Here is a 14,690-nt window from a genome sequence, read left to right on the forward strand (position 1 = left end):
TGGGTGGCTGGGTGCTAAGCGTCCGTATGGCACATGCGACCACCACGACACGACCCTGGTCCGCCTAGTGCGCCTACATTTGAGAATGCAAACGAATCTTCTTTGATTTGCAAACGAATCTATATGTATTACCATGCCCGTGTTTTCCTTGCAAATAATTAGCCATTCGAAACGAGATACTATATACTAATTAATGAGGGGTTATTTGAAAAAAATCGAAATAGTATCCACGGTATCCATGCTAACATGGATTAGAGTGTGTGTCATATAAGTAGTTATTTGAATTAGAGTGTGTGTCACATAACAATCTCCAATTCTAACGTGGATTTCACATTACATGGTATTCACGCTACTTTTTAATACAAATTCATATGTATATGATGAACACCATGGTAGTGAGAAAAGTTTGGATGGATTCAAACATATGACCTACAAAATAGCACAACAATCGAGTCAATGTCTCCCTGTTTGGGCCTCGATCGACACACTCTATACTCTCTCACGCAGATTGTCTATCTAGGTCGTTGGATGAGAAGGAATACTTGTGGCTTGATGATGTTTAATATTTAATTTGATACGGCTCTAGCAGAACATTCAATCAATCAAACCACAGATTTCATTCAGTCTGACTCGGACTTTACATTCATACGATGATCGATCTAAAATAAACGAAAATGATAAACTTGGGATTTTAAGCATGGAAATCTGAACGTTTTTCATGGAAAATTTAGATTACATGGCGGCGGCGGGGGCATCTTACGATGGAAGCGGCTCCTCTACCATGCTCTGTGAGTCGTCGGGCCACTGACCGACGGCGACGGCGGCGTCTTACGCCGTTGTTGGCATAGTCCTGGACATTGCCCCTAGCTTCAAGGAAAGCCACAATGTTATGGACTTCGGTCTCCAGGAGCGTGTCAACTGGCGGGAGGAGGCGACTGGCGTTGGTGCAAGGAAGCGGTCGACGACGGCCATCCATGCCGCTGAGGGGGGCACTGGCACTCACGCGGGGACGGGCACTGGCAACGGCGTGATGGAGACATTCGTGTGCATGGGCACGGGCACGGGCACGGGCGCACACATCCGTGCACATGCAGGTGCATGCGCTGGCATGTGCACGGGCGCGTGAAAGTTGGCGGGGAACTCGTGGAACCCCGTTGCATCAAGCTCGGTGACAATGTGCGGCTCCCAGCCCAACAATGCCACGGGGATGGGTGCTGGCGCAGTCGGGGTGACGGGATCCGGAATGGGAGCAAGGACAGTCCCAGCGTCTTCCTGCAAGGCCGGTTCAAGCTCATCCCAAAGCGCCTTATGTTCTTGAGACTCCGGTTGGGTGTCTTCCTCAGGAAACTGGAAGACTAAGGGCAGACCATCGTGATGCGGCATGGCGTACGGTTAGGTCAGGCTGGTTGGAGGTAGACGACAGGAGAATCGGAGAGGAAGAGAGAATATTGTAGCGATATCGGGTAGTGCGGGGTTGAATTTAAACTGCGGCGCCGGCGACATTAAAAGTGGGAGCAGCTGGGACGAAGGTGGGCGGCGGAGCCTGATCAAAGGGCTTGCCTCCCGGTGAGCCTGAGCAGCGGTCTACTCGCACGCCTCCTGTCAGCCGGTGCAGCGATCTACTCGCATGCCTCCCTTTGAATCACACACTAGCACGGACGGAAAATGCCGATGAGAAGCGGGACTCGTGGCAGCACGTAAACGCCCACGGTTTCAATAGTGAAAGCGTTTGCCTTGGCGTGACAGGTCTTTGTTCCAAAATACCTTGCTTCTTCATTTGTGCAACTTCATATAAGTAGCCTATCTCAAATTGAAGAAAAAATAACGTAGGAATATTTGTGCCATATCACGTGACCATGCTCAGTTTCATGAATTTCTGGTCACTTTTGGATTTTCTGAAATTTAAAATCCAAGATTCGAAACAATATCATAACCTGCATCATACAATAAATTTTCAAGTGATACATCTTTCCTGTTGTATTTCTAAAGAAAGTATTTGGTAAAATATTTTGCTTAGTGAGACTTCAGACAAGTTATATATGCAGAGTAAAAGGATAATCCCTCCGTACCAGTGCATTGCCTGATATATTAAGTCAAGTACTAGGCACGAAGAAACGAGCTCAATTCTGTGCTCATCCTATGGTAGTACTCCTATTAGAACTAGGCAATGCAGTTGACGGGTGACCTTGGGTAGTGGGGACCGAGGGAATTGAACCGTGCTCCGCATGGTAGGTAACATTGTCTAGTTACTAAAGCATCCCTCCATTGTTCATCGGTAGTCACTATGGACCTGGGACATGAGGGGAATTTCCTAGGGGCCGAATTCTGGCCGCCAGATATTTCGACTCGAAACTCGGAGGCTCGACTGGTTTGGGTTGGCTAATGTGCATACCACGCACGCCACCAGAAGGACACGAGCCCGGTTTTTTAGGACCAACACGAGCCCGTTTTTTTTTTGAGGATCAACACAAGCCAAGGTCTGGTTGGTATGCCGTTGGGTCCTACCATTCGAGTATACGAAATGAATCTTTTAAATTGCCGAACGAATCTATGTGTATTACAATGCCCATATTTTCCTTGCAAATAGTAAGCTCAACATGGTAATTGATTTATGACAAGTTCTTGAATTAGAGTGAGTTTGTGATATAGTGATCTCAACGTGGATTTCACATTTCATGGTATCCCTAGTAATTTTTTCATTGCAAATTCAAATTTGAATGATGAACGGTATGGTGGTGAGAAACCTTTGTATGTATCAAGCATATGACCACACACACACACACACGAACACAACAACAATCCAATAAGTATAGTGCATCTAATTTTCCAAGTCATGCATGTATGACACAAATTCAAAAATACTCCTTCTGTTCCTAAATACTAGTCATTTAGAGATTTCAACAAGTGACTACATACGAAGCAAAATGAGTGAATCTACACTCTAAAATATGTCTATACACATCCATATGTGGCAGTCTATTTGAAATCTCTAAAAAGACGAATATTTAGGAAGGAAGGGAGTAAAATGTAAGACATGCATGGTCCTCAATTCAATATTTAAAATGAACAGGAAACTGAAATATGAATATTAAGTCTAGTGCTACAGTACATGCAAATGTTGTGTTTAGGCGGAGCTATGTAGATTGTCGGGGGTAAACCCCTCGACCTTAGATAAAATTCTGAAGATGTGTTTAGGATTGTTTAGATTATATTTCCCCACCCTCCCAAACACTGATTGGTTTTGCACCCCACCTCCTCCCCGGGAGAATATCATGTGCCCCCACACCTTAGATGCTATATACTGATACAAGTTCCTTGGAGCTTGTAGATATGAGATATAGCCGCTCACAGGGTGTCTTAATATTTTTATAGGAAATCTTGATGAGTTTGAGAATTGCACACAATTTGTACAAAAACTACTCAGATGCCCTTGGATCCCATATCTAACGACCTCGAAGCTCGTATCACCGTAACTTCTAAGATGAAGGAGGACATCATATTCTCCTGTATGTAAGAATATCATGTGCTACCACACCTTAGATGCTTTGGTGATACAAGCTCTTCGGAGTCGTTGGATTTGTGACCCAACAACTCCTCGGTTGTTTGAATTTTTTTTGCAAAAAAACCCCCCAAAGAGTTCAGGTTGTTCCCTTTGTCATCGGTATGTTACTTGCCCGAGATTCGATCATCGGTATCTCAATACCTAGTTCAATCTCGTTGCCAGCAAGTCTGTTTACTCGTTCCGTAATACATTATCCCACAACTAACTCATTAGTTACAATGCTTGCAAGGCTTATAGTGATGTGCATTACCGAGTGGGCCCAGAGATACCTCTCCGACAATCGGAGTGACAAATCCTAATCTCAAAATACGCCAACTCAACAAGTACCTTCGGAGACACCTGTAGAGCACCTTTATAATCACCCAGTTACGTTGTGACATTTGGTAGCACATAAAGTGTTCCTCTGGTAAACGGGAGTTGCATAATCTCATAGTCATAGGAACATGTATAAGTCATAAAGAAAACAATAGCAACATACAAAACAATCAAGTGCTAAGCTAACAGAATGGGTCAAGTCAATCACATCATTCTCCTATTGATGTGATCCCGTTAATCAAATGACAACTCATGTCTATGGTTAGGAAACTTAACCATCTTGGATTAATGAGCTAGTCAAGTAGAGGCATACTAGTGACACTATGTTAGTCTATGTATTCACACATGTATTATGTTTCCGGTTAATACATTTCTAGCATAATAATAAACATTTATCATGAAATAAGAAAATAAGTAATAACTTTATTATTGCATCTCGGGCATATTTTCTTTAGTCTCCCACTTGCACTAGAGTCAATAATCTAGATCACATTGTCATGTGATTTAACGTCAATAGTTCACATCTTTATGTGATTAGTTCACATCTCCATGTGACTAACACCCAAAAGGTTTACTAGAGTCAATAATCTAGTCATCACTATGTGATTTACACCCAAAGAGTGATCATGTTTTGCTTGTGAGAAATTTACTCAACAGGTCTCCCACATTCGGAGCCGTATGTATTTTGCAAATTTTCTATGTCTACAATGCTTTGCACAGAGCTACTCTAGCTAATTTCTCCCACTTTTTATATGTATCTAGATCAAGACTTAGATTCATCTAGATCGGTGTCAAAAGCTTGCATCGACGTAACCCTTTACGATGAACCTTTTGTCACCTCCATAATCGAGAAACATATCCTTATTCCACTAAGGATAATTTTGACCGCTATTCAGGGATCTACTCCTAGATCACTATTGTACTCCCTTGCCAAACTCAGTGTAGGGTATACAATACATCTAGTATATAGCATGGCATCGCTGAGGCATAGGGAATGACTTTCATTCTCTTTCTATCTTCTGCTCTGGTCGGGTTTTGAGTCTTACTCAATTTCACACCTTGTAACAAAGGTAAGAACTCTTTCTTTGACTGTTCCATTTTGAACTAGTTCAAAAAAAACTTGTCAAGGTATGTACTCATTGAAAAAACTTATCAAGCGTCTTGATCTATCTCTATAGATCTTGATTCTCAATATGTAAGTAGCTTCACCGAGGTCTTTATTTGAAAAACTCCTTTCAAATACTCCTTTATGCTTTCCAGAAAATTCTACATTATTTCCGATCAACAATATGTCACTCACATATATTTATCAGAAATGTTGTAGTGCTCCCACTCACTTTCTTGTAAATACAAGCTTCACCACAAGTCTATATAAAACTATATGCTTTGATCAACTCATCAAAGCGTATATTCCAACTCTGAGATGCTTGCACCAGTCCATAGACGGATTGCTGGAGCTTGCACATTTTGTTAGCACCTTTAGGATCGACAAAACTTTCTGGTTGCATAATATACAACTCTTCTTTAACAAATCCATTAAGGAATGTAGTTTTGACATCCATTTGCCAGATTTCATAAAATATGGCAATTTGCTACCATGATTCGACAGACTTAAGCATATCTACGAGTGAGAAAATCTCATCATAGTCAACACCTTGAACTTTGTCAAAACCTTTTTCGACAAGTCTAGCTCTGTAGATAGTAACACTACTATCAGTGTCCGTCTTCCTCTTGAAGATCCATTTATTTTCTATGGCTTGCCGATTGATGACCCACAAATATAGGGGATCTATCGTAGTCCCTTCAATAAGTAAGAGTGCCGAACCCAACGAGGAGCAGAAGGAAATGATAAGCGGTTTCCAGCAAGGTATTATCTGCAAGTACTGAAATAAGTGGTAAAAGATAGTTTTGTGATAGGATAATTTGTAATGAGCAACAAGTAACAAAAGTAAATAAAGTGCAACAAGGTGGCCCAATCCTTTTGTAGCAAAGGAGAAGCCTGGACAAACTCTTATATGATGTAAAGCGCTCCCGAGGACACAAGGGAATATCGTCAAGCTAGTTTTCATCACGTTCATATGATTCGCGTTCGGTACTTTGATAATTTGGTATGTGGGTAGACCGGTGCTTGGGTGCTGCCCTTACTTGGACAAACATCCCACTTATGATTAACATCTATTGCAAGCATCCGCAAATACAACAAAAGTATTAAGATAAACCTAACCATAGCATGAAACATATGGATCCAAATCAGCCCCTTACGAAGCAACGCATAAACTAGGGTTTAAGCTTCTGCCACTCTAGCAACCCATCATCTACTTATTACTTCCCAATGCCTTCCCCTAGGCCCAAATAATGGTGAAGTGTCATGTAGTCGATGTTTACATAACACCACTAGAGGAGAGACAACATACATCTCATCAAAATATCGAACGAATACCAAATTCACATGACTACTAATAGCAAGACTTCTCCCAAGTCCTTAGGAACAAAAGTAACTACTCACAAAGAATAAACATGTTCATAATTAGAGGGGTATTAATATTCATATAGGATCTGAACATATGATCTTCCACCAATTAAACCAACTAGCATCAACTACAAGGAGTAATTAACACTACTAGCAACCTAGTAGCACCAATCCCGGACATGGAGACAAGAATTGGATACAAGAGATGAACTAGGGTTTTGAGATGAGATGGTGCTGGTGAAGATGTTGATGGAGATTGCCCTCTCCCGATGAGAGGAGCGTTGGTGATGACGATGGCGATGATTTCCCTCTCCGGGAGGGAAGTTTCCCCGGCAGAACAGCTCCGCCAGAGCCCTAGATTAATTCCGCCAAGGTTTCGCCTTGTGGCGGCGGAGTTTCGTCCGAGAAGATGGCTTCCGGAGAGCCACCAGGGGTCCCACGTGGTAGGGGGCATGCCCAGGGGGGTAGGGCGCGCCCCCCACCCTCGTGGGAAGGGTGTGGCCCCCCTGGTGAGGTTCTTGCGCTCAGTATTTTTTATATATTTGGAAAACATCATCCGTGAAGTTTCATGGCTTTTGGGGCTGTACAGAATAGGTCTCTAATATTTGCCCTTTTCTAGCCAGAATCCCAGCTGCCGGCATTCTCCTTCTTTATGTAAACCTTGTAAAATAAGAGAGAATATGCATAAGTATTGTGACATAATGTGTAATTACAGCCCATAATCCAATAAATATTGATATAAAAGCATGATGCAAAATGGACGTATCAACTCTCCCAATCTTAGACCTTGCTTGTCCTCAAGCGAAAAGCCTAAATCGAAAAATATGTCCACATGTTTAGAGATAGAGGTGTCGATAAAAATAAAATACGGACATCAGGGCATCATGATCATTCTTAGAACACCAACTTATATAATTCTTGTCATATAATATCTTATGCTAGAGTAATAATTCAGTCACAATATCAAGTATGAATCGTAAACTTCATTGAAAACTAACAAACTACAATCTCAGTCATTGAAGCAATTGCAATTTATCATAACATAGGAAAGAGTGAATGTATAAGAGCTTTTCAGCAAGTCCACATACTCAACTATCATATAATGTTTCACAATTGCTAACACTCATGCAATACTTATGGGTATGGAGTTTTAACCGGACACAGAGAAAGATAGGGGCTTATAGTTTTGCCTCCCAACGTTTTACCTCAAGGGTAATGTCAACAATAATAGTTCATGAAAACTCACATCCAATTAGCCATATATACCAGGATCTTTCCAACTTATTGTGCTTGCCAAAGGATAAAATGTAAAAAGGAAGGGTGAAGATCACCATGACTCTTATGTAATGTAGGAGATAAAAGTAAAAGATAGGCCCTTCGCAGAGGGAAGCAGAGGTTGCCATGCGCTTTTATGGTTGGACGCACAAAATCTTAATGCGAAAGAACGTCACTTTATATTGCCACTGGTGATATGGACCTTTATTATGCAGTCTGTCGCTTTTATTACTTCCATATCACACGATCGTATAAATCTTATTTCCTCCACACCAATCAATCATACATATTTAGAGAGCAATTTTTATTGCTTGCACCGATGACAACTTACTTGATGGATCTTACTCAATCCATAGGTAGGTATGGTGTACTCTTATGGCAAGACTGGTTTAAGGGTATTTGGAAGCACAAGTAGTATCTCTACTTGGTGCAATGAATTTGGCTAGCATGAGTGGGAAAGGCAAGCTCATCATGTTGGAAGATCCAAGACAATATAATTTATCTCAGATGTAAGAAAACATAACCCATTACGTTGTCTTCCTTGTCCAATGTCAACTCTTTAGCATGTCATATTTTAATGAATGCTCACAATCATAAAAGATGTCCAAGATAGTATATATATATGTGAAGACCTCTCTTTCTTTATTACTTCCTATTAATTGCAACAATGACAAAAACTGTGTTTGTCAACCCTCAATAACTTTTATTCACCATACTCTTTCTACGTGAGCTCATTACTCTCCATAAGACTCATATGATTTCTTTGTTCCTTTTTATTTCTTTCTCTTTTTCTTTTATTCCTTTAGGATCATGGCAAAATAATCAAGCCCTTGACTCAACACTAATCTTTATTATATAGCTCACAGAATCGATTACATAGAAGGATAATAAAGCAAAACTCACGACTAGATCATACTAAGAACTTTTATTCTACTAGATCAAGATACTACCAAAAGGATTGAACTAAGAAAAACGGTAAAGATAAAGTGATGGTGATACGATACGGGGGCACTCCCCCAAGCTTGGCAGTTGACAAGTGGAGTGCCGATACCAAATACTCAATTCTTCTTTGTTGGTGGAGACGGTGGTGATTTTGTTGATGGCGTAGGCTTGTCGTCCTTCTTCCAAGGCATAGGCTCACCATCATAGAAAGATGACCAGGTCTCCGGGATCCTCAAATCTACAGCCAAACTTATCCTTTTGAATAAATATTCATACTCACAGTTTTGGTTTTGCAGGTCATAGATTTGAGCTTGAAGGTGCTCAATGTTCTCGTGAAGCTTGAAGATGGTCTCCCCGATGTTGTCGGCATCCAGCTTGTGTTTGTTGGTGAATTCTACGATCATCATGTGGTTGGAGTTGAGTCCACGCTCCACCATCCCCTGACACTTGAAAACTTGTTGCTCCATTGCTTCGAGCCTCGTCTCCATGCTTCCGGTCCCCTTCGGTCCCTCAGCATCACGGATGCGCAGCAACCCATCACGCATCTCAATGGATTGAGGGTGTCGCTGCACCTCCGCAAGGTAAGGGTTGATGACCTTCTCAAAGAACTTGTCCTTGGGAGCACTTGGAGATGCCATGATAATCTAGATCTGTCAAAAAAATAGCTCGAAACAAAGACAGAAGATTTTTGCGTGATACGGGAGTCAAAACCCCCGGGAGGTTATATAATGAATTTTTACCGACCAAAATACGTGTCCTGTAAAAAACGGAGTCCGGAGAGCACACGAGGTGCCCACGAGGTAGGGGCGCGCATAGTAGGGTAGGGCGCGCCCTCCACCCTCGTGGAGGCCTCGTGTCCTTCCCGGACTGCTTCTTATTTTTCTATTTTTCTAAATATTCCAAAACGGAGAAATATATAATAACTGTTTTGGAGTCGGTTTACTTGCCGTACCACGTACCTATTCCTTTTCGGAGTCTGAAACATTCTGGAAAGTGTCCCTTATGTATTCCTCCGGGGTTACGGTTTTAATAACATTGGTTTCAACATTTGTGGGATTACCTGAGATATAATGTTTGATTCTTTGACCGTTTACCACCTTCGGATTTGTTCCTTCGAAGTTGTTGATTTTTATGGCACCGGAACGGTAGACCTCCTTGATAGCGTAAGGACCTTCCCACTTAGAGAGAAGTTTTCCTGCAAAAAGTCTTAAAAGGGAGTTGTATAGCAATATATAATCACCTACATTAAACTCCCGCTTTGTATCCTTTTATCGTGCCATCTTTTAACCTTTTCTTTAAACAACTTGGCATTTTCGTAGGCTTGGGTTCTCCATTTATCAAGTGAACTAATATCAAATACCCTCTTCTCACTGGCAAGTTTAAAATCATAATTAAGTTCTTTAATAGCCCAGTAAGCCTTGTGTTCTAGTTCGAGAGGCAAGTGACATGCTTTCCCATAGACCATTTTATACGGAGACATACCCATCGGATTAGTTCTATAGGCCCATAATGATGTTGGAAATATGCCCTAGAGGCAATAATAAAATGGTTATTATTATATTTCCTTGTTCATGATATTTGTCTATTGTTCATGCTATAATTGTGTTATCCGGAAATCGTAATACATGTGTGAATACATAGACCATAACACGTCCCTATTGAGCCTCTAGTTGACTAGCTCGTTGATCAAAAGATAGTCATGGTTTCCTGACTATGGACATTGGATGTCATTGATAATGGGATCACATCATTAGGAGAATGATGTGATGGACAAGACCCAATCCTAAGAATAGCTCAAAGACTGTGTAGTTCGTTTGCTAGAGCATTTCCAAATGTCAAGTATCATTTCCTTACACCATGAGATTGTGCAACTCCCGGATACCGTAGGAGTGCTTTGGGTGTGCCAAACGTCACAACATAACTGGGTGACTATAAAGGTGCACTACGGGTATCTCCAAAAGTGTCTGTTGGGTTGGCACGAATCGAGACTGGGATTTGTCACTCCGTATGACGGAGAGGTATCTCTGGGCCCACTCGGTAATGCATCATCATAATAAGCTCAATGTGACCAAGTGGTTGATCACGGGATCATGCATTACAGTAAGAGTAAAGTGACTTGCCGGTAACGAGATTGAACGAGGTATTGGGATACCGACAATCGAGTCTCGGGCAAGTAACATACCGATTGACAAAGGGAATTGTATACGGGATTGATTGAATCCTCGACATCGTGGTTCATCCGATGAGATCACCGAGGAGTATGTGGGATCCAACATGGGTATCGAGATCCCGCTGTTGGTTATTGATCGGAGAGTCGTCTCGGTCATGTCTGCCTTTCTCCCGAACCCGTAGGGTCTACACACATAAGGTTCGGTGACGCTAGGGTTGTTGAGATATTAGTATATGGTAACCCGAAAGTTGTTCGGAGTCCCGGATGAGATCCCGGATGTCACGAGGAGTTCCGGAATGGTCCGAAGGTGAATATTTATATATAGGAAGTCAAGTTTCGGCCATCGGGAAAGTTTCGGGGGTAATCGGTATTGTACCGGGACCACCGGAAGGGTCCCAGGGGTCCACCGGGTGGGGCCACCTATCCCGGAGGGCCCCATGGGCTGAAGTGGGAGGGGAACCAGCCCCTGGTGGGCTGGTGCGCCCCCCCCCCATGGGCCTCCCCCTGCGCCTAGGGTTGGAAACCCTAGGGGTGGGGGCGCCCCACTTGGCTTGGGCGGCAAGCCACCCCCCTTGGCCGCCACCCCCTTGGAGATTGGATCTCCTAGGGCTGGCGCCCCACTAGGGGTCCTATATATAGTGGGGGTGAGGGAGGGCAGCCGCACCCTAGCCCCTGGCGCCTCCCTCTCCCTCCCGTGACACCTCTCCCTCTCACTGAGCTTGGCGAAGCCCTGCCGAGATCGCCGTTGCTTCCACCACCATGCCATCGTGCTGCTGGATCTCCATCAACCTCTCCTTCCCCCTTGCTGGATCAAGTTGGAGGAGACGTCTTCCCAACCGTACGTGTGTTGAACATGGAGGTGCCGTCCGTTCGGTGCTAGGTCATCAGTGATTTGGATCACGACGAGTATGACTCCATCATCCCCGTTCTCTTGAACGCTTCCGCTCGCGATCTACAAGGGTATGTAGATGCACTCCCCTTTCCCTCGTTGCTAGATAACTCCATAGATTGATCTTGGTGATGCATAGAAAATTTTAAAATTCTGATACGTTCCCCAACAGTGGCATCATGAGCTAGGTCTATGCGTAGTTTCTATGCACGAGTAGAACACAAAGTAGTTGTGGGCGTCGATATTGTCAATTTACTTGCCGTTACTAGTCTTATCTTGATTCGGCGGCATCGTGGGATGAAGCGGCCCGGACCGACCTTACACGTACGCTTACGTGAGACTGGTTCCACCGACTGACATGCACTAGTTGCATAAGGTGGCTAGCGGATGTCTGTCTCTCCCACTTTAGTCGGATCAGATTCGATGAAAAGGATCCTTATGAAGGGTAAATAGAAATTGGCATATCAAGTTGTGGTTTTGGCATAGGTAAGAAACATTTTTGCTAGAAACCTATAGCAGCCACGTAAAAACTTGCAACAACAATTAGAGGACGTCTAACTTGTTTTTGCAGCATGTGCCGTGTGATGTGATATGGCCAAAAGGATGTGATCAATGATATATGTGATGTATGAGATTGATCATGTTCTTGTAATAGGAATCACAACTTGCATGTCGATGAGTATGACAACCGGCAGGAACCATAGGAGTTGTCTTAATTTATTTATGACCTGCGTGTCAGCATAAACATCATGTAATTACTTTACTTTATTGCTAAAGCGTTAGCCATAGTAGTAGAAGTAATAGATGATGAGACAACTTCAAGAAGACACGATGATGGAGATCATGATGATGGAGATCATGGTGTCATGCCGGTGACAACGATGATCATGGAGCCCCAAAGATGGAGATCAAAAGGAGCAATATTGGCCATATCATGTCACTATTTGATTGCATGTGATGTTTATCATGTTTTACATCTTATTTGCTTAGAATGACAGTAGCTTAAATAAGATGATCCCTCGTAATAATTTCAAGAAAGTGTTCCCCCTAACTGTGCACCGTTGCGAAGGTTCGTTGTTTCGAAGCACCACGTGATGATCGGGTGTGATAGATTATAACGTTCGAATACAACGGGTGTAAGCCAGATTTACACATGCAATACACTTAGGTTGACTTGACGAGCCTAGCATGTACAGACATGGCCTCGGAACACGGAATACCAAAAGGTCGAGCATGAGTCGTATAGAAGATACGATCAACATGAAGATGTTCACCGATGTTAACTAGTCCGTCTGACGTGATGATCGGACACGGCCTAGTTGACTCGGATCATGTTTCTCTTAGATGACTAGAGGGATGTCTATCTGAGTGGGAGTTCATTGATTAATTTGATTAGATGAACTTAATTATCATGAACTTAGTCCAAAATCTTTACAATATGTCTTGTAGATCAAATGGCCCACGTTGTCCTCTACTTCAACGCGTTCCTAGAGAAAACCAAGCTGAAAGATGATGGCAGCAACTATACGGACTGGGTCCAGAACCTGAGGATCATCCTCATAGCTGCCAAGAAAGATTATGTCCTAGAAGCACCGCTAGGTGACGCACCCATCCCAGAGAACCAAGACGTTATGAACGCTTGGCAGTCATGTGCTGATGATTACTCCCTCGTTCAGTGCGGCATGCTTTACAGCTTAGAACCGGGGCTCCAAAAGCGTTTTGAGCAACACAGAGCATATGAGATGTTCGAAGAGCTCAAAATGGTTTTCCAAGCTCATGCCCGGGTCGAGAGATATGAAGTCTCCGACAAGTTCTTCAGTTGTAAGATGGAGGAAAATAGTTCTGTCAGTGAGCACATACTCAAAATGTCTGGGTTGCATAACCGCTTGACTCAGCTGGGAGTTAATCTCCCGGATGACGCGTTCATTGACAGAATCCTTCAGTCACTTCCACTGAGCTACAAGAGCTTTATGATGAACTTCAATATGCAGGGGGTGGAGATCAAAAAGGAACATCAAGTGTTGATGGTTAATAAAACCACTAAGTTTAAGAAAGGCAAGGGTAAGAAGAACTTCAAGAAGGACGGCAAGGGGGTTGCCGCACCCAGTAAGCAAGCTGCCGGGAAGAAGCCAAATAATGGACCCAAGCCCGAGACTGAGTGTTTTTATTGCAAGGGAAGTGGTCACTTGAAGCGGAACTACCCCAAATATTTAGCGGACAAGAAGGCCGGCAACACTAAAGGTATATGTGATATACATGTAATTGATGTGTACCTTAGTAGCTCCTGGGTATTTGATACCGGTGCGGTTGCTCACATTTGTAACTCAAAGCAGGAGCTACGGAATAAGCGGAGACTGGCGAAGGACGAGGTGATGATGCGCGTCGGGAATGGTCCAAGGTCGATGTGATCACCGTCGGCACGCTACCTCTGCATTTACTTACGGGATTAGTTTTAAACCTCAATAATTGTTATTTAGTGCCAGCTTTGAGCATAAACTTGTATCAGGATCTCATTTAGTTCGAGATGGCTACTCATTTAAATCCTAGAATAATGGTTATTCTATTTATATGAGAGATATGTTTTATGGTCATGCTCCGCTGGTGAATGGTTTATTCTTAATGAATCTCGAGCGTAATGTTACACATATTCATAGTGTGAATACCAAAAGATGTAAGGTTGATAATGATAGTCCCACATACTTGTGGCACTGCCGCCTTGGTCACATAGGTGTCAAACACATGAAGAAGCTCCATGCAGATGGACTTTTGGAGTCTCTTGATTACGAATCATTTGACACGTGCGAACCATGCCTCAAATGACCAAGACTCCGTTCTCAGGAACAATGGAGCGAGCAACCAACTTATTGGAAATCATACATACTGATGTGTGCGGTCCAATGAGCGTTGAGGCTCGCGGTGGCTATCGTTATGTTCTCACCCTCACTGATGACTTGATTAGATATGGGTATGTCTACTTAATGAAACACAAGTCTGAGACCTTTGAAAAGTTCACGGAATTTCAGAGTGAGGTTGAGAATCAACATGACAGGAAAATCAAGTTCTTGCG

This window comes from Triticum aestivum, chromosome 6A (genome assembly GCF_018294505.1).
Source record: "Triticum aestivum cultivar Chinese Spring chromosome 6A, IWGSC CS RefSeq v2.1, whole genome shotgun sequence".
In the NCBI taxonomy this organism is placed as follows: domain Eukaryota; kingdom Viridiplantae; phylum Streptophyta; class Magnoliopsida; order Poales; family Poaceae; genus Triticum; species Triticum aestivum.